This window comes from Odocoileus virginianus, chromosome 9 (assembly GCF_023699985.2).
Source record: "Odocoileus virginianus isolate 20LAN1187 ecotype Illinois chromosome 9, Ovbor_1.2, whole genome shotgun sequence".
In the NCBI taxonomy this organism is placed as follows: domain Eukaryota; kingdom Metazoa; phylum Chordata; class Mammalia; order Artiodactyla; family Cervidae; genus Odocoileus; species Odocoileus virginianus.
The window spans coordinates 21,601,674-21,626,661 of NC_069682.1; the positions used below are offsets into that span (position 1 = coordinate 21,601,674).

The window sequence follows — 24,988 nt, forward strand, 5'->3', positions numbered from 1 at the left end:
GGGGAAGGGACTTCGTGAAAAAATGGCTAAAGGAGGGGATGACTAATAGAGAGGGAAAGTGAAATTTTATTTCTCAAATGGGAAAGGATGAATAGTTGAAAATACCAAAGAAGTTAGTTGTATAGAAATCTTCAGATTTGAAAAGGTTTAAACAAAAAAGCTCTCCCTTCTCTACTCATCTCAGTAGAAAGATGTGGTTAGTTGGTTTGTTCTCTGGTTTGTGTGAGGAGAGGCAGAAGAGTTAGAGAGAATGGAATATTACTAGGAAGATAATATATATTCGATTAATCAGCACAAATAGCCTAAATAGGATAAGTGACTTGACTATTGGCTATAAAAGTGGGAAGATACAGAGGATACTGGCAGCTGTCAGAAACTACAAACTCTTTTTGTTGCCAAAATGGTCTGAATTCCCAGAAACTTGGCCAAAACTAGGAGAAGTAAGTGTTCCGGTCAAGTTTAGGTAATCAGACATAGATGGACCGAATTGTGATGGGTAGAAGTGATGGGTAGTGAAAAAGAAAGCCAAAGTTTATCAAATCTTGCTCTGTTTGTTTGCAGAGGCTGTGCTTTCTATTGTTTTAGTAGGGAGTTACTGCACCGATATTTTTAAAAGAATGAGGAATCATGCTCACCTCCAACTTAATTGTACCTCTTGGTAAACAAAACTTCTTTCTACCACTTGGGAAGTTACCACTTTTACTGGCAGATATAATTTTGAGGGTTTTGAATGTCTACTCCCAGGACCTAATCTTACCTTCCTCAAGGATCTTTTCTCAAATGTGTGGTCCTATCTCTCTTTGATTATACACCACATATGTAAAAATTTCTAGTGCATAACCTCAACATATGAATAGTAATTTCAAATCACATATTAATAGGCACTACTATATTTATGTATTAAGTTCCTTGTCTGGCTTGCCTGGTGGTTCAGTAGTAAAGAATCTGCCTGCCAGTGCAGGAGATGTGGGTTCAGTCCCTGGGTCTGAAAGATCCCCTGGAGAAGGAAATGGCAACCCACTCCAGGATCCTTGCCTGGGAAATCCCATTGGCAGAGGAGCCTGGCAGGGCACAGTCCATGGGGTTGCAAGAGAGTTGGATATGACTTAGAGGCTAAAGAAAAACAAAAAACAATATTCCTTGCCTAGAAAGGCAAATTGAAGCTTTTCTACCATGAATAATACTTTTATGACTATAAACTGCTGCTGTTCCTGCTGCTGCTAAGTCGCTTCAGTCGTGTCTGACTCTGTGCGAACCCACAGACAGCAGCCCACCAGGCTCCCCCGTCCCTGGGATTCTCCAGGCTAGAATACTGGAGTGGGGTGCCATTGCCTTCTCCGTGACTATAAACTCAAATCTATAAAAATATAAAACAGTACTCATACCTTTTGTCAGGCTTTCTAATAAGTTTTCTCTAGTAACTTATCCTACAGAAACCACTTTTGAAATGGGCAAAGATTTTAGCTCATTTGAAAAATATTTATGATGAGCCTATGACTTTCCATATACTATTCTGGTCATTGCGGAGACACAGGGAGCAAAACCAGGTAGACCCCCTCCCTGCACACATGACACCCACAGTCTGGTAGAGGTCACAGACTCGAGTCAGATAAACACACATGTGCAATAGTCAAGTTGGATCAGGCAACCATGGAGAGACTCGTGGGGCCATGAAAGCATGCATTAGGCAAGGAAACCGAATTTAGGGGTCAGAGAAGATACCTTAAAGAAGAGACAAATGGGCAAAAATCTGAAGATTCAGAAGGACTGGGAGTGTCAAAGTATAGACCAGGGAATTCCCTGTCGGTCCAGTGGTTAAGACTCCACGCTTCCACTGCAGGGAGCACAGGCTGGATCACTGGTGGAGGAACTAAGATCCCACATGCCGTGTGGCACAGCCAGAAACAAAGAAACAACAAACAAACAAAACAAAAACATAGACCAAACAAACCATCATATAGCCATTTAGTGGAATGCTCTCCAGCTATAAAAGGAGGTAGGAGGGGGTACTATTAGGGAAACAATCCAACATGTATTGCCTAATTGTATAATACTACTTTTTATAGAATTCCATTTATGTTAAGAATGTTCCATATAAATTTAGAAAGATGGTAACTATAACCCTATATGCAAAACAGAAAAAGAGACTCAGATGTATAGAACAGACTTGTGGACTCTGGGAGAAGGCGAGGGTGGGATGTTTCAAGAGAACAGCATTGAAACATGTATATTATCTAGGGTGAAACAGATCACCAGCCCAGGTTGGGTGCATGAGACAAGTGCTCGGGCCTGGTGCACTGGGAAGACCCAGAGGGATTGGGCGGAGAGGGAGGTGGGAGGGGGGACCGAGATGGGGAATACATGTAAATCCATGGCTAATTCATTTCAGTGTATGACAAAAACTACTGCAATGATGTAAAGTAATTAGCCTCCAACTAATAAAAATAAATGGAAAAAAAAAAGATAAAAAAAAAAAAGAATGTTCCATATATAAGAAAAGCTTAGATATACACATAACATATATGTATATATATACACACACATATGTATATATAGAGTGACTGCTTTGGGGATTATGGTAGATTTTTCACTTTCTACCTTAAATATTTCTGTAATGTTTGAATTTTATATAACTCTACTATGTTTACAATCATGCAAAAGTATTTTTAAAGTGTATTCTAGGTCTTACAATTGGTTTGGTCACTGAAGAGCCCACACACATATACAAACATGTATGTGTGCAATAATTAAGGATAATTCCGATCTTGATTTATACAATCACATCAAACAATATTTTTAAATAAACACTAAATGGTGTGTCTTGGGAATATTTACCATTATCACTAGTGATTCTGAACTAATAGAACAAAAAGCATCACCTCCATGATGGCACCAAATTTATATTCGGTCTGTCTGGAAGGAGAGAGATTACATGATTTCTTGAGATCTCCAAACTTCTCACCAGTTTCATAAGGATTATAGTTCACAAAGCAAGATGTTTTGTTAAAGGGATAAAAACATTCTGTAGGTTTTTATCTGTAAAAACAGAGGTCCTGGGAACCAGGAAGTTACCAGAACTTTATACTTCAAAATCACCAAAAGTCTGTTAAAACAGTCAACATAGCATTGCTATACGGGACTCAGCTTTTCAAGTGGCCAGCTTGTAAAATGATTCCCAGGCTTGCTTTGGATTTGCTGAGTCAGAATTCTGGGGGGGCGGGTGGATGTCCTGGGGCCTTCACTTTAAGACCTATGATTCTATAAATCCCACTTTAGTGGGGTTCTCCAAACCCCACAGTGAATTTGGGTCCAACCAGTCAAGCTCTGCCTTGACAAAGAGGGCACTGCTGGCTTGAGATGAGGAAAATGCCAAAAAAAATCCCCATCTCCTTCCTAAAAGATTTTGATTAGTGGGTGAAGGGAAAATTTGAAGCTAATTAGGAAAAATGCTTTTCCTCTTTCCATTTCCTCCGATTTTATGAAAGACAAGACGTCTTAATAAGAGTGCCTTTAGCCAATCATTCATCTTCTGTTTCCTTAGTGGAACACTGGCTTATTAATTAGAAGCCAGAGCCTTTCTCAATGGACACCATCAGTGCCTTCATGTTCCCGGGACAGTGGGCTGGTTCATTTGAGCCCTCAGCTCACAGTTATGTTACAGGGAAGTCATTTTTATGGAGGTTATGGGGGAGGGGCTTTGAGGAGTGGCTGGGATGGAGGGTGGGGGGAGGGGGAGGGAAGGGGTAATGTGTGACTGTACAAGAGAAAATTGTACTTTCTTGGTCTTACTGATAATTATCAGTGACCCAATTACCGTTGCCTTTCCATAGAAGAGATCCTTGCAGCACTGTAAAATATGCCTATTTCTGTAATTCAGATTTCACGTTCTCTCAGAAGAACAACATTCATTCTTTTCCAGTTTAAAAAATTCTTTAAGCTCCTACAATTTACCAATAGTAGATAGAGAATTTATTTAAAAAAAAAAAGACAATGGTACACACAATAATAGAAATATTTTTTGTATTTAACATAAAATAGTATTTGATACAATTGTAATACAAGTATAAATTAATTGTATTTAGTGTCAACTCGTTGGAAAAGACCCTGATGCTGGGAAAGATTGAGGGCAGGGAGAAGGGGACGACAGAGGATGAGATGGTTGGAAGGCATCTTTGACTCAATGGACATGAGTTTGAGCAAACTCTGGGAGACAGTGAAGGAGGACAGGGAAGGCTGGCATGCTGCTGTCCCTGGGGTCTCAAAGAGTCAGACACAACTGAGTGAACAACAATAAGGTGTCGATCTCTCTCTCTTTCTCTCTTTCCCTCCCCCCTTCTCTTTCTCACTATACTCAGCACAGCAGTGGGAAATAATGCCATTCTTTTCAGAAGGGCCTGATTTCCTATCTTTATAAAGAAATTAACAGCCTTGAGGATAATTAATATAAATGATTGCTTTATTCCAGCCACCCAAATAATTAAGGTATTCTAATCTCCACAGTATTTACCCAATAGATATTTCAAAATAGCATTGCTTATTGGGGCCAATTCTAAAGGTACTATGTATTCATTTTTTAAAATTAAAAAATTAAGAAGTATAAAAAATACACACATTAATCTCACTACTTAGAAACTACACTTAACCATTTAGTATATTTCCTTCCAATTTTAAAATTATATACTTGGGGGTCACAAAATACATACAACTGTCTATACACAATTATGTTTTTAACTACTGTTACTTACAATACCAAGAACATTTTACCAAGTCATTAAATATTATTTGAAAATAAAATCTCTCCAGTTTCTCACCATATGGAGCTCTCACAATTTAAGTAACCCTTTGCCTATTGTTGGACTTTTCAGTAGTTTAAAAATTTTTTTCAGTAGTATCTAAATTTTTTTATAGGGGGAAATTGTATCAGGAAACCACCATGAAAAACTGTCATCAAAGAACATGAATTTAAGAATACAAATATCAAATCCAGTTTTAAGTTTTTTGAATTTCTGTGGTTTAAAACCATCTCCCTAACCCTAGCCAATGGGATTGAACGCACAGCACTGCTCTGTGTGAGAGGTTTGTCGGAGAATCAAGAGAAGGGCTTGGGTAGCAGTGATGGGGCATGGAAAGAGGAAAACAACCATGCTGAGTCATGAATGAGATCATGTCCAGAGGTGAACAGAAACTGACAGCAAGAGTGTAAGTGCCCAGGAATTTGTAAAAATATCAGAGGAGGGCACTGTGCTTCCCTAAGGACACAGAATGAAAGGCTTGAGCCAATTTTATTTTAATTTTAAAAGGTCAAGATGACCTCAGCTGATATCTATGAAATAAATAACTGACAAAATAGGACACAGATTTTGTTTTTTTGATTCATTGGGAGAGTCTTTGTCTTCTAATAGAGGAAATTTGAACACATACACATGTATCTTGTTAGCTCATTTCATGCTTTCAGTTAAAAAAATACTCTTTATAAAAATTATTTTTGGTTTCCTTCTAAATTTTACTTTAGCTGTAAGAACTATTCATTTTGCCCTTTTCCCCTACAGTGACTTGGAAGTCACACGTTGTCACAGGTTAGGTTCCGCAAGAGACAGGAGGAGATTTGCCTGTAGGATGTTTGCCAGAGAGAAGGCTCAGGAAGTGTGTGGAATACGGACTCGCCTGAGAAAGAAGCTGAATTCTGATGCGATTGCAGCAGAGGCCTCAGGCTCATCTGCATGGAGCTTAGAGATTAGGGTGACCCTTCCAGAACTTTCCAGATGGAGGTGTGGGGGATGGGAGAGGGAGGGTTGGCAGGTATGTAGGTATTTATACTCCTGCATTAGCCAGTCATGAGTACAGGCTGTCCCTGGAGAGGGGTTATGTGATCATGTCCTAAGGGCAAGGGAGTTTGTCCAGGGGAGGGCACTTCCTGAGACCCAGCTTGAAGTCTGGGAAGTCTTAATCATTGGGCTGCCAGGGAAGTCCTTCTTTGTTTTCATGTCATTAATCACAACATATTTTAAAGGAAAGAATTATTGACTTGCTTTGGGGGGGAGGGTCCAATAAAAAACTTAGCAGGATTTAGTTTCTTCACTTCCTAGTTTAAGTTGATATAATCTGTCATTTTGGACAGACATAATTAACAGCTTCATTTTATGATTCTGCAATGTTTATCTTGTCTTGAAGGATTATTTTTGTCGTTAGTATTACATTTTATTCTGACATCTTTATAGATTGAACTGCTTAAACTCGTAAAAGCTAATTTTTTTTCTGCTGCCTTGAATGTGAAAAAAGAAACAAAAGGCCCAGAGCTGGAGAGAATTGTACCTGCTTTGCTGCTAACCCCAAAACCAAGTGGCAATCATACTGAAATTTTATATTTTAAAAATCTAATCATGGAAGTTTGCATTCTGGCCTGAGTTTTTCCCCCCTTTTGGTCTCACAGCAAAGTGACTTGGAATCCTAGCCAATATATTTAGTTAAAAACTGAAGATGATTCAAGTTCTTCCAATCTCTGAGGGCTCTGGCAGCAATAGACAAGAGGCCAGAATCCTATTCACTTTGATCTGTCCGCCCATCACAGTTTCTGTATTTAACTCTTCTACCAACTTGGATGGACTTGGAAAAAGCACCTTCATCCTCAGGAAGGCTGCAGAAATATGCCACTACATGATAATCAACCCAGGACATGTAGCAGTTTAAGTCTAAAGCAACAAGACTGACAAAAGTTGTAACCACAGGTAAAAACCAGGTTCTATCATCGCCTCTCGTACCATATCAGCTTTTAACACATGGCTGAATCTGGTATCAAATCCATTCCAACATTCATTTGACTTGGGGGGCCTGGGAGGAGAGGCGGCTCCACTAGATGGATAAGAAGCAGGATTCAGAGCATGAATGCTCTTGTATGGATGCAAACTATGGAGTTCACATGTTACCCTCTGTTGATGAGGCATCTTTTATTAAACATGTATGATTACAGAACTCTAAAGCATGCCCCCTTCAGAGGGACTCCAATGGGAGGCATATCTGTAATAACCTGATTTATTTTAATGTGGAAGTTTTAGCTACTTGATTGTGAATTGAATGAAATTTGGGTGGAGTTGATACAGTTCTATAACATGCAATGTGGTGGCATCATTCTCCAGATTTTGGGAACATTGGCACAACACAGTAGGTCTTGAACTATCTTTACAGGATGAATCAGACATGGTTCAAAACCAGAGGTAAGACCCTGTAGTCAGTAAAATGCTACATTAGGTCAGCCTGAAGGCCTTTTTCTTTGAACCCTTATAGCCTGTTAAGATTTAAATTCCTCAGGCTTCCACTATGTCGTCTGGTGTGTGTTATGTCTGGGGTCGAGCTCAGTCACATCTGACTCTTTGCAACCCCATGGACTGGAGCCAGCCAGGCTCCTCTCTCCATGGGATTTTCCAGGCAAGAATACTAGAGTGGGCTGCCATTTCTTCCTTCAAGGCATCTTCCTGACCCAGGGACTGAAACCATGTCTACCGGTGTCTCCTGCATTGCAGGGGGATTCTTTACCTCTGAGCCACTGTGGAAGTCCATTTGTCTGAAAAACAAATAAATAACTTTGTATAGATGTCATCTTTAATTTGGTTCTTTTTTATCAAAATTGTTGCATGAGAGCACTATTCATATCTGTGAACATTCATTTTATATTAAATGTTGAAAAGTTGGTTTTTTGATACTGGGTATTTTTCTCTAATTAGATAAGAAATAATAAAAATTTCCATATTTATTTTTTTTACCTGAAGCCAATCTGCTTTATATTAGTCAAGCAGTTCATTTACTGATTAGATGTCCACAAATAGACATTTCTTTAGAGCTGGTGACAAGAAGTATGATGGCCATGCAGATACTTTTTGTCCTTAGAACGCCCTTTTCTATTTCCATGTGAATCTCACTGTATAATGGTTGAAGCAATTAATTAGCTGATTTGTAGGTAATTCTTTCTGACAAGCTAGCCACCTTCCTTTAGCAGAAGTGTAAAATGAGCAATCTCAGAGACATGCATTAAATTCACTAATTAAATTAAATACCAAACTAAGGACTTCCAGGGCTCATGTTTCTTTTGTAAAGCAAACAGATGTTTTATAATGAATAATTATATCATAGTCAATCATTTAATTGTGAATAGTGCCCAATTTTAAGGATACACTTATAAAACAACATTCAAGATCAAATATACTTGTGTGTTACATCCAGAACATTTCTATCATTAGATTTCTCAGATGACTGTTTCTCTATGGATGCTATTAGTGAAGAAATTTTTTTCTGGAGTTACAAGATGTTTCCTGTATCTTGCTAAACCCTAGAAGAGAGAATACACAGATGAGCGTATCACGCATACTAGTATCCTGGGCTGTATTGGTACTGTGGCAAAAATGTCACTTGCTACTTCTGAAAGATGTTATCAGTTCAGTGCAATCACTCAGTCATGTTCTACTCTTTGCAACCCCATGAACTGAAGCACATCAGGCTTCCCTGTCCATCACCAACTCCCGGAGCTTGCTCAAACTCATGTCCATCAAGCCGGTGATGTCATCCAACCATCTCATCTTCTGTCATCCCCTTCTCCTCCTGCCTTCAATCTTTCCCAGCCTCAGGGTCTTTTCCAACGAGTCAGTTCTTTGCATCAGGTGACCAAAGTATTGTCGTTTTAGTTTCAGCATCAGTCCTTCCAATGAATATTCAGGACTGATTTCCTTTAGGATTAACTGGTTTGATCTCCTTGCTGTCCAAGGGACTCTCAAGAGTCTTCTCCAACACCACAGTTCAAAAGCATAAATTCTTCAGTGCTCAGCTTTCTTTATAGTCCAACTTTTGCAGCCCCACTGCAGGGGAAGCACAACTTAAGCTTGGTGAAAGTCAAGTAGATCCTATATGATGGGAACTGGAGACCCCTGAAAGGCTCTCTGCCCTTGGGACTGGAGGCTTCCTACGGAATCATCACCCATCCTATTTTGCTTGTCACATGTATGTTCAGTGAAAACAGTGGTGAATGGTTATATCTCAAGTATGTATTGAGTACACATATCCACAAATTAAGAAGGAAGTTTGAGTTGGTAATACATATTTCAGAATAGGAGATTCCCCAAGGAAAGGAGACAGAGCGCAAAGAGGAGATGCGCGGTGGTGGCCTGAGGAACACGTGTGCTTAAGAGGTGGGTGGAAGAGGAGCACGTGAAGGAGACTGAACTGAGCCGGGCAGAGCACAAGAGCACAAGGGGTGCTCCTGCTTCAGGCTCCACGGCGGGAGGAAGGGGAGGATGAAGAAGCCGATGTGTACTGAGTCACCCCACAGGCACCCATTCTTCCTTTCCTGCAGAACAGAACGAGCGGGGCCAGGCTCTGGGACCGAGGTCTATCTCAGCTCGAAGCATCAGAGAAAACCTCAGAAGATATGGGCGGATATGATGTCGCGTGTGAGGTTAGACAGGATTGACTCTGCCACACATGCAAAAAAGAATGAAATGATGCCATTTGCAGTAACCTGATGGACCTAGAGATTATCATACTAAATGAAGTAAGCCGAAGACAGATATCATCTGATATTGCTTATATGTAGAATTTTAAAAAATGATACAAATTAACAGATTTACGAAACAGAAACGGACTCAGAGACATAGAAAACGAACTTATGGTTACCACAGGGGAAAGGTGGGGAAGAGGGAGGGATAAATGATCGATTCGGGATAAACAGACACACACTTCTCTATAGAAAACAGATAAGCAACAAGGACCTCCTATATAGCACAGGCAACGATATTCAATATTGCATAATAACTGATAGTAGAAAGGAATCTGGAAAAGAACAGATATACATATAACTGAATCACTTTGCTGTACACCTGAGACTTTGTGTCTCAGCTACACTTCAATTAAAAAAAAAAAGATAGGAATAACTCAGACTAAAAAGCTAAGTTTAGAACAAGGAAAAAGCTCCTCCAAGAAAAAGCAGTAAGGACAACATGTACCAGAACTGGAGCTGAGGAGTCCCAGGCTCTGATAGTAACAGGCACCGCCCTGGACAACACCGCCTCCGTGACTGCCCATCACCGCTATGGCTAAGCTCCAGCTCTGGTGCAGCTCTCTCTACCCTGGAAGGCCCTGGTAGGAAGCAGAGTCTGCTGGACAGGGAAAAGGAGAAACTTAGATGCAAGTGAGTGGGGGGAAAAAAAAAGAAGAGAAACCAAACGTATCAAACTGAAAACCAAAATATTTCCTTTATTTCAAATTCCATGGGAAGTGGAATAATATTATATACCATTAGGAAAATTTGAAATAAAATTGTTAGACAAGCAGAACATTTAGATTTTTTTTTAATCTAAGAAGAACATGTCGGTAACAAAAGATTGAGTGCATATTATGCATAGGGCTGCTTTTAAAGAAAACTATCCTTTACCCAAGAATTTAGTTATGAATTATATGGTCAATTTATATTCACATAGATTCACACTAAGGATAATACTGGTCATACGTCTACATATTCATTTTTTCCTTTAACAGGTATTTTGGATTGTCTACCTTATTCTTAGCCCTGGACAAGACAGCGGTGAGCCAGGCCAACCTGGTCCCTGTGTTTGCAGAGCTCCCCTCAGGTAGGGTAGAAAAACATCTGTCACACAATCATACTGACAGTTGTAAAACCGAAACCAAACTAGAGGATACTTGATAGTAGGAAGCCTTGACTTAGGGGCTTCCCAGGTAGCTCAGCTGGTAAAGAATCCGCCTGCACTGCAGGGGACGTCAGTTCGATTCCTGGGTCAGGAAGATCCCCTGGAGGAGGGCATGGCAACCCACTCCAGTATGCTTGCCTGGAGAATCCCCATGGACAGAAAGAGCCTGGTGGGCTACGGTCCATGAGGTCGCAAAGAATCGGACATGACTGAGTGACTATGCACAGCACAGCACAGCCTTGACTTAGAGCAACAGGAAAGTCGTAACTCACAAAGTGACGACTGCAAACAGAGGGGACAGGAGGAGCAAAGGCCCTTTGGCAGGAAGAAGCACATCCTGAAAGCTCACCGTGGCATCATCTGAAGAAGCAGAACAATGAATTTTGTCTTTTTTTTTTAACTCAAGTACAATTGCTGATCCAAAATTACATTAGTTTTAAGAGTTTCAGCTTTGTTCTTAGAGCAACAGAAGCTCTGAAAGGGTTTTAAACAGAAGAAAGGCATTCTCAGAATTGTTTCCCAAAAACCACTCTGGTTTCTGAGTGGAGGAGAGGGGGAAAGTGTGGTTCTTGTGAGGTGAGTCCAGTGAGCTGGGTAGCTGTAGGAAGAGAGGCTACTGAAGTTACGTAGACAGGTGGTGGTGGCTTGGGTCAAGGTGGAGAATGGATTTGAGATATTTAGGAGGTGTAACCAACAGGACCAGATGTTAGAATCAGTGTGTAAGTGAGGGAGAAAGGGAGCTTAAGGGTGATTCCTAGATACCTGTTGCTTATACAGTAATAAAGATGAGAGTGTCTTTTTGCTGAAATAAGGGAAGTAGAAGAGGATCATGGACTGGTGGATGGGAAGGTCATGATTTAATTCTGGAAATGCAGATGTACCTTTGAGACATCCACATGGTGATGACACGTTGGTAGGTGGATAAATGGGTCTAAAGCTCTGATAAGATGTCTGGTGCAGATATGGACATTCATAAGTCATCCACGAACTCTGATCAGTATGTGTAGGAAGAGAACACAGTGGGGGGAAAAAAAAGAGAGAGAGAGAGAACCTGACGCTGTGTGTTGAATATTGAATGGCCACGTATAGGAGGATGAGTGTGTGAAGGAGAGGTGGCAGTCAGAGAGGTAAGAAGAGAACGAGCCCCGTGTTCCCCACACCCAGGAAAGAGCACGTTTCAAACAGTGAGACTGGGAGCAGCCGTATCAGATGCTACTGTGCAATGGAGTGAGATGAGGACTATGATGTCCACTGAATCTAGGGACACGAAGCTCATGCTGACCCTAGCAAGACTGGTTTTAATGGAGAACTGAGTGGCCACCAGAAGGAGGAGTTGGGAACACATAGGAGATAAAAGGGGAGACTGTGAAGCTAGAAAGCTCAAGTGCTTTGGCTGTGATGGGACAGCTGGAAAAATGTCTGAGTGGGTATGAGAGGCTGAATACTTGGGAGGCCCTTGGGTATAACACAAAGATTCAGCGTGGTGAGAGATTCTCTTTGAGGGAGCAGTTGTTGGAGAGTTAAGTTTCTGAGGAGGTGGGTGGGGAAGGGAGAGTTATGAATGTCTGGTATCCAGACAATGACAGAGTCCTCCCATCACAGCTTCAATTTTCCTGGTGTTGCTTTAATTTTCACAGCAAGCAGATTTTCTGCTGAGAGTGAGGGAAGGGTGAGTGTGTGTGTGTGTGTCTGGGCAGCTGGTCACAAGGGTGGGGAGAAGCTCTGCAGTAGTTTTTGTGGAAAGTAGGAGAGTGAATTGGCTTCCTAGGAGGCTCCGTGGTAAAGAATCAGCCTGTCAATGCAGGAGACATAGGCTTGATCCCTGGGTTGGGAAGATCCCCTGAAGAAGGAAATAGCAACCTACTCCAGTATTCTTGCCTGGGAAATCCCATGGAAAGAGGAGCCTGGCGGTCTCCAGTCCATGGGGGTCACAAAGAGTCAGACTTAGCAACTGTACAACAATAACAAGAGAGTGAGTTAATCAGAGAAACACAGTGAGTGGGTTCATCTGAGATGAAATTTTAGGCATTGACACTAAAACCAATTTGCTCTCGTGTGACTTTCCTGGGAAGTTTCAGCTCCTGGGGACTGAATGTAGATCACTGGGTTCATCAGGGATGAAATTTTGCCAGAAAAGGGAAACAAAAAAGCTAAAAGGGTGGGAGTAGTGAGCATTAGTGAAAGTGCTATAAAATCGCTAAACCATATCTCTACTGGAGGAGGAGGGAAGTCGAGACAGGAGAAGGTCAACCCCTGTGAACCTAAGACTGGTGCAAGGAACTGAAGTCTGGATGAGGCTGAAGAATGATGTCAGGGGAGGAACTGAGCAGAAGGGGAAGAAGTGATGTGAAGAGCTTGTTTGCATCAGAGATTCTGAAGATGGAGGAGTTTCGAGTGACGCGACACGCAGTCAGTGCATGTGCACTGGAGTGGATGACCTGCAGTAAAGAACTGGAGATGAGAACTTGCGGAGTGAGTGGCCATTTGATCAAATGTACTCTCACACGTGCAGTGAAGCTACTGGGAATGGTGGTAGGGCTTATAGGCCAGGTGCCAAGACTTTGAAAAAGGGGAGGGAGTGACCAAGAAGCTGATGGACGACAGTGACAGAAGAGGATGTAGAAATGAAAACCAAGAAGGTCATAAAAGTGAATTTTCTTTTTTGCAAGACAAAACAATAGCATGGGATGGAAGTGGAAGCAAGGAGCCAGGAGGACCGCAGCCCTACCCCAGAGGAAGAATGCCTTAAAAATCATAAGAAAAAGAAAAGAATAGCTGCAAATCTCTACCAATGTTAAGCTAATTCAAACCAGGAAAAGAAGGATGCCCACCCCATGTAGGTCTCTCACCACCACCCTCCCCAGTTCCAAGAAAGGAGGACTTTCAGGTTAGAGAAAAACATGCCTAAACTAGGGTTTGGACTCCATTTGAGACAGTTCTCTGAATATTTAACTCCAAATATTCATATTACAGCTAAAACAGTTTGTTTCCTCCCGAGTGAAATTAAAGAACAGCCGAATTTTGTATGAATGACACCAATCAGTCAAGTTACCTCTTGACTTTCTTGTCTGAACAGTCTCAGACCCTCGTTTGCATAGGTCTTACTTTCTAATCCTGGCTGAATTTAGGGAGAGAATCTTCCCCAAGTTCTTGGTGTCCTTCTCACTACAGAACTCAGGAATGGACCCTGTGCTCCAGGCAAGTTTGAGAAAAACAAGTATAAAGGGAGGGGACCTCACCGCCCCTCCAGGCTCTTGTTTTCGCATCCCAACACCACCACCCAGTTTTGAAAAAGCTGTTGCTATGACTGACTCCAGCTTATCTATTTTCATTGCTGGCTCCTGTTTAGACATCCTTGCCTGTAACCAGTCACTTTTCCTCTCCTTTTTGCAGAGTTCATTTCCCTGTCCTGAAGGTACCACCCTGCATTTATCTTCAGCGAACTTAAAAAAGAATTCTGACCACTTCCCCAATTTAGTTAGGTTATTTTAAATTTTGCTCTTCATCAGCAGGCTGGTGTTGGCCTTCCTACTCCTGGGTGAGGAAGTGACTCATGTGTTCCGAGTTTCCTTCATGACAGCGCTGTGTTCTAGAGTATCTGTTTGCAAACATTTTCAGCCTGCGTTGTTGTCTATATCTCCTGTGTCAGGCCTTGATCATTTTTCTTCTGCCTTTTAGCAGTATTAAGAAAATTACTTCTCTAGTGTTTCAAAGCTTAGGTTAAACTTTTGTAGATATTAATGTGGAAGAGAGGTATATCTAAGTTAATATATGCAACAAAAAATTAAACTTTTAGATTAAAAATCAACACCTTGATTATTATTATTATTTTTTTAAGTTCCTGTAGGGCTTCCCCAGTGGCTAAGATGGTAAAGAATCTGCCTGCAATGCAGGAGACCCAGGTTTGATCCCAGGGTCAGGAAGATCCCTTGAAGGAGGAAATGGCAACCCACTCCAGTATTCTTGCCTGGAGAATCCCATGGACAGAGGAGCCTGGCAGACTACAGTCCATGGGGTCACAAAGAATGGGACACGACTAAGCCACTTTCACTTCACTTCATATAATATATACCTCAGGGTCCCTTCAGAAGCATGTGGGACTGTGAGATGTCTGGTTCTCATTTTTAACCCAATCATGGCATAGTGTGAAGGCATTACCAAGAATTGATGAAAAGAGTAAGAAAATGCTGGAAGGGATACGCCTCAGCAGGTACAAATCCTCCTGGAGGAAGAATTAATCTCTTCCTTGTCTGAGTTATGATGGATGGCACTTTATTTCCTTTCCTCCTCTTTCATCCCTGTGATCCCTTTGTGTTGCTACAGACAGTTGCATCTAAGTCTTGTTTCACCCATGAAACTATAGGATTGTTGAGGACAGTGATGGTGACTAATTTATCTTTATTTCACTCTTGGCATGTTATGTAATGAGCACAACAGTCAGTGCTCAATAAATATTTGTTGATTGAGTGAACAATTCAGGAGAGTTCAGATCCAAGTTGGATTTTCATTTTGGCAAATAATTTTATTTTAAACACATTTTTTTCTTTCTTATATGAAATTACAATTGATTTAAATGCTCAAAAGACTGAAAAATCAGCTTGAAAGCTAGGAAAAAAAGATGTCTTTTTGGAGAAAAGAAGAAATCCCTGTGGATTTTTAAAAAAAAAGCATTCATATCGATTTTCATAAGCACATGAAGAGCAAGTTACACCCACCTCTTTCAAACTTGGACAAAATATCTGAACGTGTTCAGTAGGTAACTCTAGGAGTGCCCTATTAGAGGAAATGGGAAACAACCATTTGCCTGGATCCTATTAGGCAGCTCCAAACAACCCGATTATGATCAGGAAAAGCATATGCAAGCAAGTATTTTTGGATAAACCACACATTAAAAAAGAACGAGGCAGTTTAGGAAAAATTAGATTGAATTAACATGTAAATCAAATGCTTTGATATGCTGTCACTACCCATGCAGGGTTATCTAGACAAGGCTATGAAAGCTATGTTTTCAATAAAGATTATTATAGGTAATATGAATTCCTGATAATAAATAGTCCCTTATGTATCAGCAGTCTAATGCACTGGGCCCAAAAAGATGCCACATTATCACAAGACTATTCATTTTCTCTATGGAATTTATAAAAAGTCTTAGTTAATGTAAAATGAATCTTCAACACTGTGATGAAAAAAATGGCAACATGTAAGAAATAATTATCTGCTCAACTCCCTTTTCTAATATAGTTTGCTACATTAACTAAAGGTCAGCCTTTGTGTTGATGTTTTGCATGTCCTGTAAAGGCAGGATAAAGGAAGAAGAAATAAAGATATTGTGAGTGACAGCTTCCCGCAGCACCTCTTGGCAGGAGGTATTGCCTCTTTTCACTCGCAAGCTCACCAGGACCCTGGCCTGAGCTTCTCCAGTCAGATCTGGAGGAAAGCAATAGCCTGAGCCCATTGGCGGAGGGGGGCATCTGAAATTATTTCTGCCACTGCAGACCCCGCAAGTCAAGAGACAAATTTGGAAATGGGGATGCCCCTTGAGTTGCAAAACGCTCCACCCCAGTGAAGAGCTGGACCAGCCTAAAGAACGTCAACACTAACAAACAAAACCTAGACCCATCCCTGGGACTTCCCTGGCAGTCCAGTGGTTAAGACTCCAAGTTTTCAATGCAGGGGATACAGGTTCAATCCCTGGTTGGGGAACTAAGATCCCATATGTCACATAGGATGACCAAAGAAAGAAAAAAACCTAGACCCTTCCCAAAATTAAATACAACTATTACCGTTTACTGAAATTTCACTCTGATGAGCATTATGCTAAGTGCTTTGTAATAATCTCATTTAACTCCTCACCACTACCCTAGGCAGGAAGAGGCCTATTTCATGGAGGAAGAAATGCAAGACTGCAGAACATTAAGGCATTTGCTCCAAACTGCCCAACTCAAAAGTGGTCTTGGGAGCCTCCCAAACCAGATCTATTTGGCTTCCAAGTCCACCTGTGCACTCTGCTCTGCTGCCACTCCATGGAGGATTAGGCTCACCCCGACCCTGATATGAACCCAAACCTGGGACCAGGAACCTGGGACCAGTTCTAAACAGCCCCCTTTACCAAATGGAAGAGTTGTCCTGCAAGATGATGTGCAGAGAAATGGGTTCCAGGAGAAAAAGAGAAAGAGAGAAAAGGGAAATGCTGCGAAGAAAAGCTCCTCTTGGAGATTCACATTTTATGGCAGTGTCTTAAAGACTCTGGGAAGTCTTGTGGTAAAGAAACACCACCTAACACATCTAACATGGTGTTTCCTTAACTGATTTGAATACAGAACCCTTTTTGTTTACATAAAATGTATTAATAACGGTGGGAATTTATATTCTGCAAACGTGTCTTAAAAAATGATGACTCAGAACATTCCCTAAGTTCTTCTCTCAAGAGCCTCACTTTGGACTCCTGCCCAACCATTCTTATTCTTGTATCTTTTTTAGGTGCACTTTATTTCTATTATTACTACATTAGCTTCATCTCAGATGAAGATCCCAGAGGTTGGGGACCCCTGCTCTTTTAAAAAATACTTACTTACTTATTTTGGGCTGCACTGGGTCCTCGTTGCTGTGCTCTGGCTTTCTCCAGTTGCAGCCAGCGGGGGCTGCTCTCTAGGTGCAGTGTGAGGGCTTCTCACTGAGGTGATTTCTCTTGCTGCAGAGAACAGACTCTAGGGCACACGGGCTTTGTAGTGATTGTGGCACCTGGGCTCAGTGGTAGTGGAGCACCGGTTCAGCTGCCAAGTAGCACGTGGGATCTTTTTGGACCAGGGATTGAACCAGTGTGCCCTGCATTGCAAGGTAGATTCTTAACCACTGGACCACCAGGGAAACACAGGACCACTGCTCTTAAGGTGTCAGTTTCCAGCTCCAAGCCCATTCAGATCCTGTATTCACCCTCCCCACAACCTCCTGTTGCTAAGGCCCCAAACACAAGAACAAAATCCAGCTCAAATAAGAAAATAAGAGAAAGATGATAGGAACCACGAAAACAGAATGAAAAGGAAGGGAACAGGTGACTCAATTTTCTTGTTTGAAAACTCAACCACTACTTCCTTAGTGACTTAGGAGAATGTACAGAATGTATTCACAAGCTTTCTTATCCTTGAACCACTTCTCAAAGACTTAACAATGTTTTTGTGTACTGAACTGCAAATTCAAAGTGAGGAAAACTCTCAGCCTTCTCCAACAAAGATGTCACTCATTGAAGCAAGTTTTATTGTTCAGTTCAGTGGAACACCAACCTTCAGTGGAGATCTCATTTATTCACTCAACAAACATTGATAGAACATCTCCTAAATGCCAGGCTTTTAAAAATGTTCTTAAATACGTTAAAATACTGTGCTGCAAGGTGATACATGCTATGGAAAAATAGAAATACTGAATAAGGGGGATCGATGGGTAGGCAGAGGGGTATAGATCACACTGCTAATAGACTGGTGAGGTCAGACAACGGGAAATGTGAGCAAAGACTTGAAGGAGTTGAAGATGTGAATTTTTATAGCCACACTTTTTTCTCAACTCCTCTTCCATTCTCTTTTCTTTCTCTCCTGCTTTTTTTTTCTTTTTGACTATGATTTTTGGATTTTTATCAGCCTTTATTAATAGTTTAACTGCTTTTATTTTTAAAATTAAAAAAAAAATTTTATGTGGACTATTTTTAAAGTCTTTATTGAATTTGTTACAATATTGTTTCTGTTTTTTGTTTTGGATATTTGGCCCTGAGGCATGTGGGATCCCTGAACAGGGATCAAACAGGCACCCCCTTCATTGAAAGGCTAAATCTTAACAACTAGACCACTAGGGAAGTCCCATTTTATTGTTTTTAAATAAAAAATATTCAAATTATTTAGAAAAGTGTAACTATGAAAGCCAAAATGACCTGAAATGTTACCATGCATTACAATTTTGGTGAAAATTCCACTGCATATTTCTGTGTATATGAACACAGAAACTTGCAATTTTTCAAAAATGGCATCATGTTGTGTGTACTTCTCCAGAACCTTCTTTTCCACTAAACAGTATTTTGTCCTGTCATTTTCATGGCCTTAAAAATTTTAGCTATATTCTCATAGGCTTCTATCACATTTTTAAAAATCAAAATATTATTAACATACATATGTTACAAAATCTCACTCCTATTTTTGTGCCTATCCACCCTTTTCTCCTCCATAGTAGAAGCATGTACTACTTCTAGCATGTAGAAGAAGTATTTTTCCTGTATGACTTACTGTGCATACAACAGATACAGATTTATATACTTGCCACCCAGCATAAGGTGTTACACTGTTTTACATTTCACTTTTTCATTTAATACTAGGGTGAGGTTTCCCATATTAGCACAAAGGGGTCCTTTTCAACTGTAGACATTTGTTGTGTGGATGTACCATAGTTTATTTACTGCCTCCTAAGTAACTATTGATGGTTATTTGGGTCTAGCAGTCTTAAACACAGATGGCATGAACTTGAAATAGAATAGGCCTGAAACAAAATTTAAGACATACTACTAATTTTTTTTTCTTGAAATCATAATTGAAGTCAGTGGGAAAAAATGTTCCACAAAACTTCTGATAAAGTTATCTATTGCTGCTTTAAATATTGCTGTCTCTGGACAAATGTTTATGAATGAGATTTGCTCTTTTCATGTTTATTTCCCTTTGTAATAAAACAAAGAAAAAAATTTGTAATAAAACATTTAAAATAATACTTCATGGTTTCTTCTGGTTTTGAGTATTTTCTAAGTATCTCTCTGGTCAACATATAACTTTTTTCTATTTCAGTACTAATGTTAAAATTAGTTTAAAATTCTATGTCAAATATTTTTATTGCACATTTTTCATCAACTTGATTGCCCCAAAGGATAAAAATTAAGCTTTGTAAGTATTAGTATAAGGTTGTTCTTCAGCCTGATGGACTACAGACCATTAGGTCGCAAAGAGTTGGACACGACTGAAGGGACTTAGCACACATGCACAGGATTCTTCAAAACAATTTATGTTTTGGGAAACATATAATAAAAACTAACAGAAAAAAAATGAATGTGACAGATGCATCTAAAACTTTCTTCACACGATCCTTACAAATCTGTGAGTTAGAAATTATCATTCCCTTTTACAGATCAGAGAGAGAAAATATTATGCCTAAAGTTAGACATAAACTCAGTTTAAAAGCCAGGATTCAATCCTTTGCAGTCTGTGTGCTTGTCCAGGGCTTCACCCAGACTCTTGGGCAAATTGATTGCACATGGCCTCTGATCATTTATTTTTTGACCATTCATCACAGATAAATCATCTTCTTTTAAATTAAAAAAAGAAAAATCATTTTGCCATCTTTTAAATTAAGAAAAGAAAAATCAGTTAGGGTTTTGTCAGCTAGCCAGGGGCCTAGGTCAGCTATCTCTCTCTCTTTTTTTTTTTGCCCTCAAGAATAAAGCAGCTCTGAAAATAAGTGATACATATTAGACGTCTCTAAGAGGTCTTGGTTTCTAAAATGTAATAGTGGAGTAACACACTTTTGTAGACAGACTATTGCCTCTTACCAAGATAAAGGCAGAGAGAAACAGAAAATCACTCTGGAGCACAATATCAGTTCCTTCCTCAGAGAATCTAGATCTGCAGTGATAAGTCTGCCACTGAATAAAAGAAGTAAAAGAAAAATGAGGTAATTAGAATCGTATCTCCAGCTTCGTAGAACACAACCATATTACAACAGTTCCCTCTTGACAGAAATACACTATTGTCTACTACTGGGGGTTGTCACTTGATACAGTATGTTTTATAGAATTATGTTGGAAAAGAAGCTTAAAAGGGTGGGGGAGGTCCCGTGATTCACGTACTGGAAAAAATTTGACTATAAAGTAGGTCATCCTCTTGTCTAGGTTGTTGGCATAGTTTGTGAAATGTTTGAGCACTAGGATTTTCCTTCCCCATCATTGGTCCATCTACCTCTTTCTCTCAGAATTAGAGAAGTAATTGGATCTGAGGTTCTCCAAGGGCTTCCCCAGTGGTGCTAGTGGTAAACAGCCTGCCTGCCAATGCAGGAGATGTAAGAGACGTGGCAGGTTTGATCCCTGGTAGGAAAAATCTCCTGGAGGAGGGCATGGCAACCCACTCCAGTATTCTTGCCTGGAGAGTCCCATGGGCAAAGGAGTCTGGCAGGCTACAGTCCATGGGGTTTCAAAGAGTCAGACACTACTGAAGTGACTTAGCATGCACACACACCAGGGCGTGTCCAGCAGGTCAGCTTCATTGTGGAGTAACTCTGGGCAGGGAAGCTCTGAATGCTCTCTGTGTCTAAAAAGTCAGGGCATTCACTTGCAAGAAATAAAGTCAAAAGAATGTTAATGGAAAAATATAATTTTTTTCATGGGTAGGGCAGGCTCAGGAAGAAATGGATTCCCTTGAGTGGTGAGTCTTGTTTGATTTTAGATATTCTAGGAACCCAAGGAGAGAGTGAAGCTACCTTCCCAGATGCTGATCCCAGTATATCCCAACTCTGTAGATATACAAACCTCTTCTAGTCGAGAACTGCTTCAACCTGCATGGATTCCAGCATGCATTAACTTCAGAGCCGGTCCAGGGAGGTGAGAGCTGGGACACCTGGTGGAAGAACATCCCCATTCACCTCAGTCAATGAAGGGCAGAGACAGCAAACTCCTTATAGTCTGGGGACAGTAAACCACATGTACCTGAGAGAAGGGTCAGAGCTGGAGAAGTAAAAGTCTTTCCCCCAAAGGCTGAGTTCAGAGACTGAAAGTAAAACATGAGCTAGGGTCCCAGGTATGATTTGAAAGTGAAAGTGTTAGTTGCTCAGTCCTGTCCAAAGACTCGCTCCTCTGTCCATGGAATTATCCAAACGAGAATACTGGAGTGGGTTGCCATTTCCTTCTCCAGGGGATCTTTCTAATCCAGGGATCGAATCTGTGTCTCCTGCATTGCAGGCAGATTCTTTACCATCAAAGCCACCAGGGACTCTAAGTTCCAACAACACAACTTAATTGGAACTGACATACTTGGGAAGAAGCAGGAATGAACTATCTGTTTGTCAGGATGGGCATGGAGATCATGTGGCTTAGAATCTGGAAGCTGTGGGGCAGGCTCCTCAGCTTAACAGAGATGGCATGTTTGGGAACTAGCAGCCTCTTTCAGACCAGAGTGCAGAGAGAGGACCAGCAGAGACAGAGTTCCAGAGAAACTTGGATACGTGGGAGACAGAGACAGAGAAATGTGTAAATTTGCACATTTTATAAGCTGAGCAATTCCTAGGCATCATGCAGGGCTGGGAGATATTCAGGTTCTGACTTTGCAGAATGCCAAGACCATGCTGAACACTTGGAGCAATGGGTAGAGATTCCAGAAGGGTTACATATTAGTAGTAGAATTAAATTAGTTTCTGATTAAAGACTACTCTAGACATACCTGAAAACAGCTAATAAACAAGCCTCAAATGGTGAAACTGACTTGCAAATAACTGCCTGTAATCAAAACAAAGCTCAACACCCTTCACAAAAAGAAAAAAATTCAGATACTCAACAACATAATACTCACAATATCCAGCACCCAATAAGCAAACCAGTCAATAAAGAGGCAAAAAGTAGAAAAAGGTCCAGAAATTATAGCAATGATGGAATCAGCAGAAAAAGCCTTTAACACAACTATTATAAATATGTTCAAGTATCTAACAGAAAGCAGAAACATAGTGAGGAGAAAAAAATATATTTAAAAAGAATGAAATGGAATCTCTCAGAGGTGAAAAATACAATATATAAAATCAAAAATTTATTGGATTATATTAGCAGTAGATTAGACATTCAGGGGGAAAAAAAGATCAATGAACTTAAAAGCACTGGAAAAAAGAAACCACCCAAAATGAAACAAGAGGAAAAAAAGAAAAAAAAAAATGAACAGAGTAGAAAATTATTCAATATATTCAATGTCTAGTAACAAACTATAATGGGAAATAAAAAATGGGAATGAACAGAGCGTTGACACCCTGTAGGACAGTGAATATCAGGTGGTCCAGATTCCTGTAACTGGAGTGTGGAAAAAGAGGGAAAAGGGGGAAACAGAAGTCATCTAAAGAGAAAGGTGTGTGAAGAAATCATAGCTCCCAAATTTTCAAATCAAGTGAAAAAAAATCATAACCAAATTGTTGAGAAACCATGATAAACTATAATATTAAAAGCAATATGAGGCGGACTTCCCTGGTGGTCCAATGGCTAAGACTCCATGCTCCCAATGCAGATGGCCTGTGTTCAATCCCTTGCCAGGGAACTAGATCCCACATGCTGAAACTAAAGATCCCACAAACCGCAATGAAGACCTGATGCAGACAAATAAATATTTTTAAAAAATAATAAATAAAAAAATCAGTATGAGGATAAGAGGTGGGAAGATATTACATATAGGAAGAAAATATCTATCACTGAGTCATCAGAAAAAATGCAAACTGGAAGACAAACAACATTTCTAAAGTGATTAAAGAGGGAAAACGTTAACCTGGGGTTCTACATCCAGGAAAAATACCTTTCAAAAAAGACAGACAAAAATAAAGAAATGTTCAGCAAACAGAGAAATGGAAAATTAATGGGTAGCAAAACCATACTACAAAAAACATTAAAGAAAATTCATTTTCCAGGCCATTGAAAGATGATCCTTAATAAAACTAATAAAGACTCAGCTCTACATGAAGGAATGAAGAATACTGAAAAGAGAAAATATGTGAGCAAATATTAATGACTTTTCCCCTTATTCAAAAAATAATTGACTATACAAAACAAAATCAGTGAGGACTTATCTGTGGATTTTACCGTGTAGAGAAATCAAGTGTATGATGATAAGAACACGAAGAATGGAAGGAATTAACTGGACTCACACTCTATGTGAAATGGTGTAATATTGTTTGAAGGTGGACAGTGACAAGTTAAAGATAGAAATTATAACCTTTTGAGCAGTAGGTTAGGGAGCTGGGTAGAGGTCTATGGGAACTCTGAGTACTTCTGCAGCTTTTCTGTAAGTCTAAAATATATTTCAAAATAAAATGTTAAAAAGAAGCAATATATACATATTATATATATATATCTGATGCACTTGATACAATATATGTATCTAAAAAAATTTGATTTACCAAATGAAGATGCTATCAAGGATCCTGTTACATCTCCTTTGTGTGTGTCATAGAGTCAACTTCATTTTCAGGGCACTTCCTGTAAAGGTCTCAAGACTTCTGCCAACTACAGCTGGGACTGCTAGTTTGATCCTGTCTCTCCGGGGAGAGGGCAAGCCTCTTATAGGAAGTTCACATAATTCTTGCACAGAGAGTTCCTAAACATCTCTTCTTGTACCTCACTGCACCAGCTGGATCACATGTCTATTCCTGAACCAAGCCCTGTGGCTTGGAAAATAGGATATCTTGAGAATTCCCTGTCAGTTCAGTGGTTAAGACTCTGCGCTTCCAGTGCAGGGGGCATGGGTTCAATCACTGATCAGGAAACTAAGATCCCACATGCTGCTCAGTGTGGCCAAAATAATAAAATTTTAAATAATTCTCATAAGAAATAGGATGTCTTGAATTACCAAAGCCAATCAGGGCTCACCCTGGAGCTGAGGGTGAGGTTAGTCACACCTAAACCTTGCTACTGGGAAAGTTGGGGTCTTGGTAGAACAATGGTAAGAAGAAATATATGTTGGGGAGGCAGCCTGGAAGATACGGCTTCTGAGTTGCTATTATCAAAATACATTTTAATTTCTTAACCTAAGAGGTTCCAAAGTCAAATTATCAGCACTACTTCACTATAGGTATTTTATCATTCTACTTGTTTTTTCCAGTCAGAAAAATTTCCAAAGAATTTGGATGGGCTTACAATTGATAATACCATTTAGATAAGACATCAGATAAACTCATCTTAGTGATTTTTCTGACTTCCAAAAGATGCACCATTCTGTTCTCCTTCCTCCTCCCTCCCCAACTTGACAGACTCTTTTTTCCTCCCTTTCTTTTTTTCCCCACTCTTTTTGTTCTGAACACATTGTTTACAGTGACACAGGTAGAGCAATCCTTGCGTCAAGTGTAATGACAAATGAAATTTGATAGTCCAGCTGCTTTTAAAGAGTAAGTGCATCCTACCAATGCTGAGTCTTTGGGTTTTCCAATGGCTATGAAATGACAGAGGATGAGATGGTTGGATGGCATCACTGACTCAATGGACATGAGTTTGAACAAGCTCTGGCAGATGATGAAGGACAGGGAAGTCTGGAGTGCTGCAG

At 40.2% G+C, this 24,988-nt stretch overlaps 1 long non-coding RNA gene across 3 annotated transcripts in view; it reads right to left on the reverse strand.

Moving 5' to 3' along the window:
- LOC139036575 (uncharacterized) overlaps positions 1–24,988 on the reverse strand; it is a 113,675-nt gene that overhangs the window by 72,759 nt on the left and 15,928 nt on the right. For all 3 annotated transcript variants that reach the window (XR_011489390.1, XR_011489391.1, XR_011489389.1), the window contains exons 2-3: positions 21,235–21,322; positions 20,263–20,355 (exon numbers count right to left, since the gene is read on the reverse strand). This is a non-coding gene — a long non-coding RNA (uncharacterized lncRNA). The remainder of the gene's footprint in view (positions 1–20,262; positions 20,356–21,234; positions 21,323–24,988) is intronic.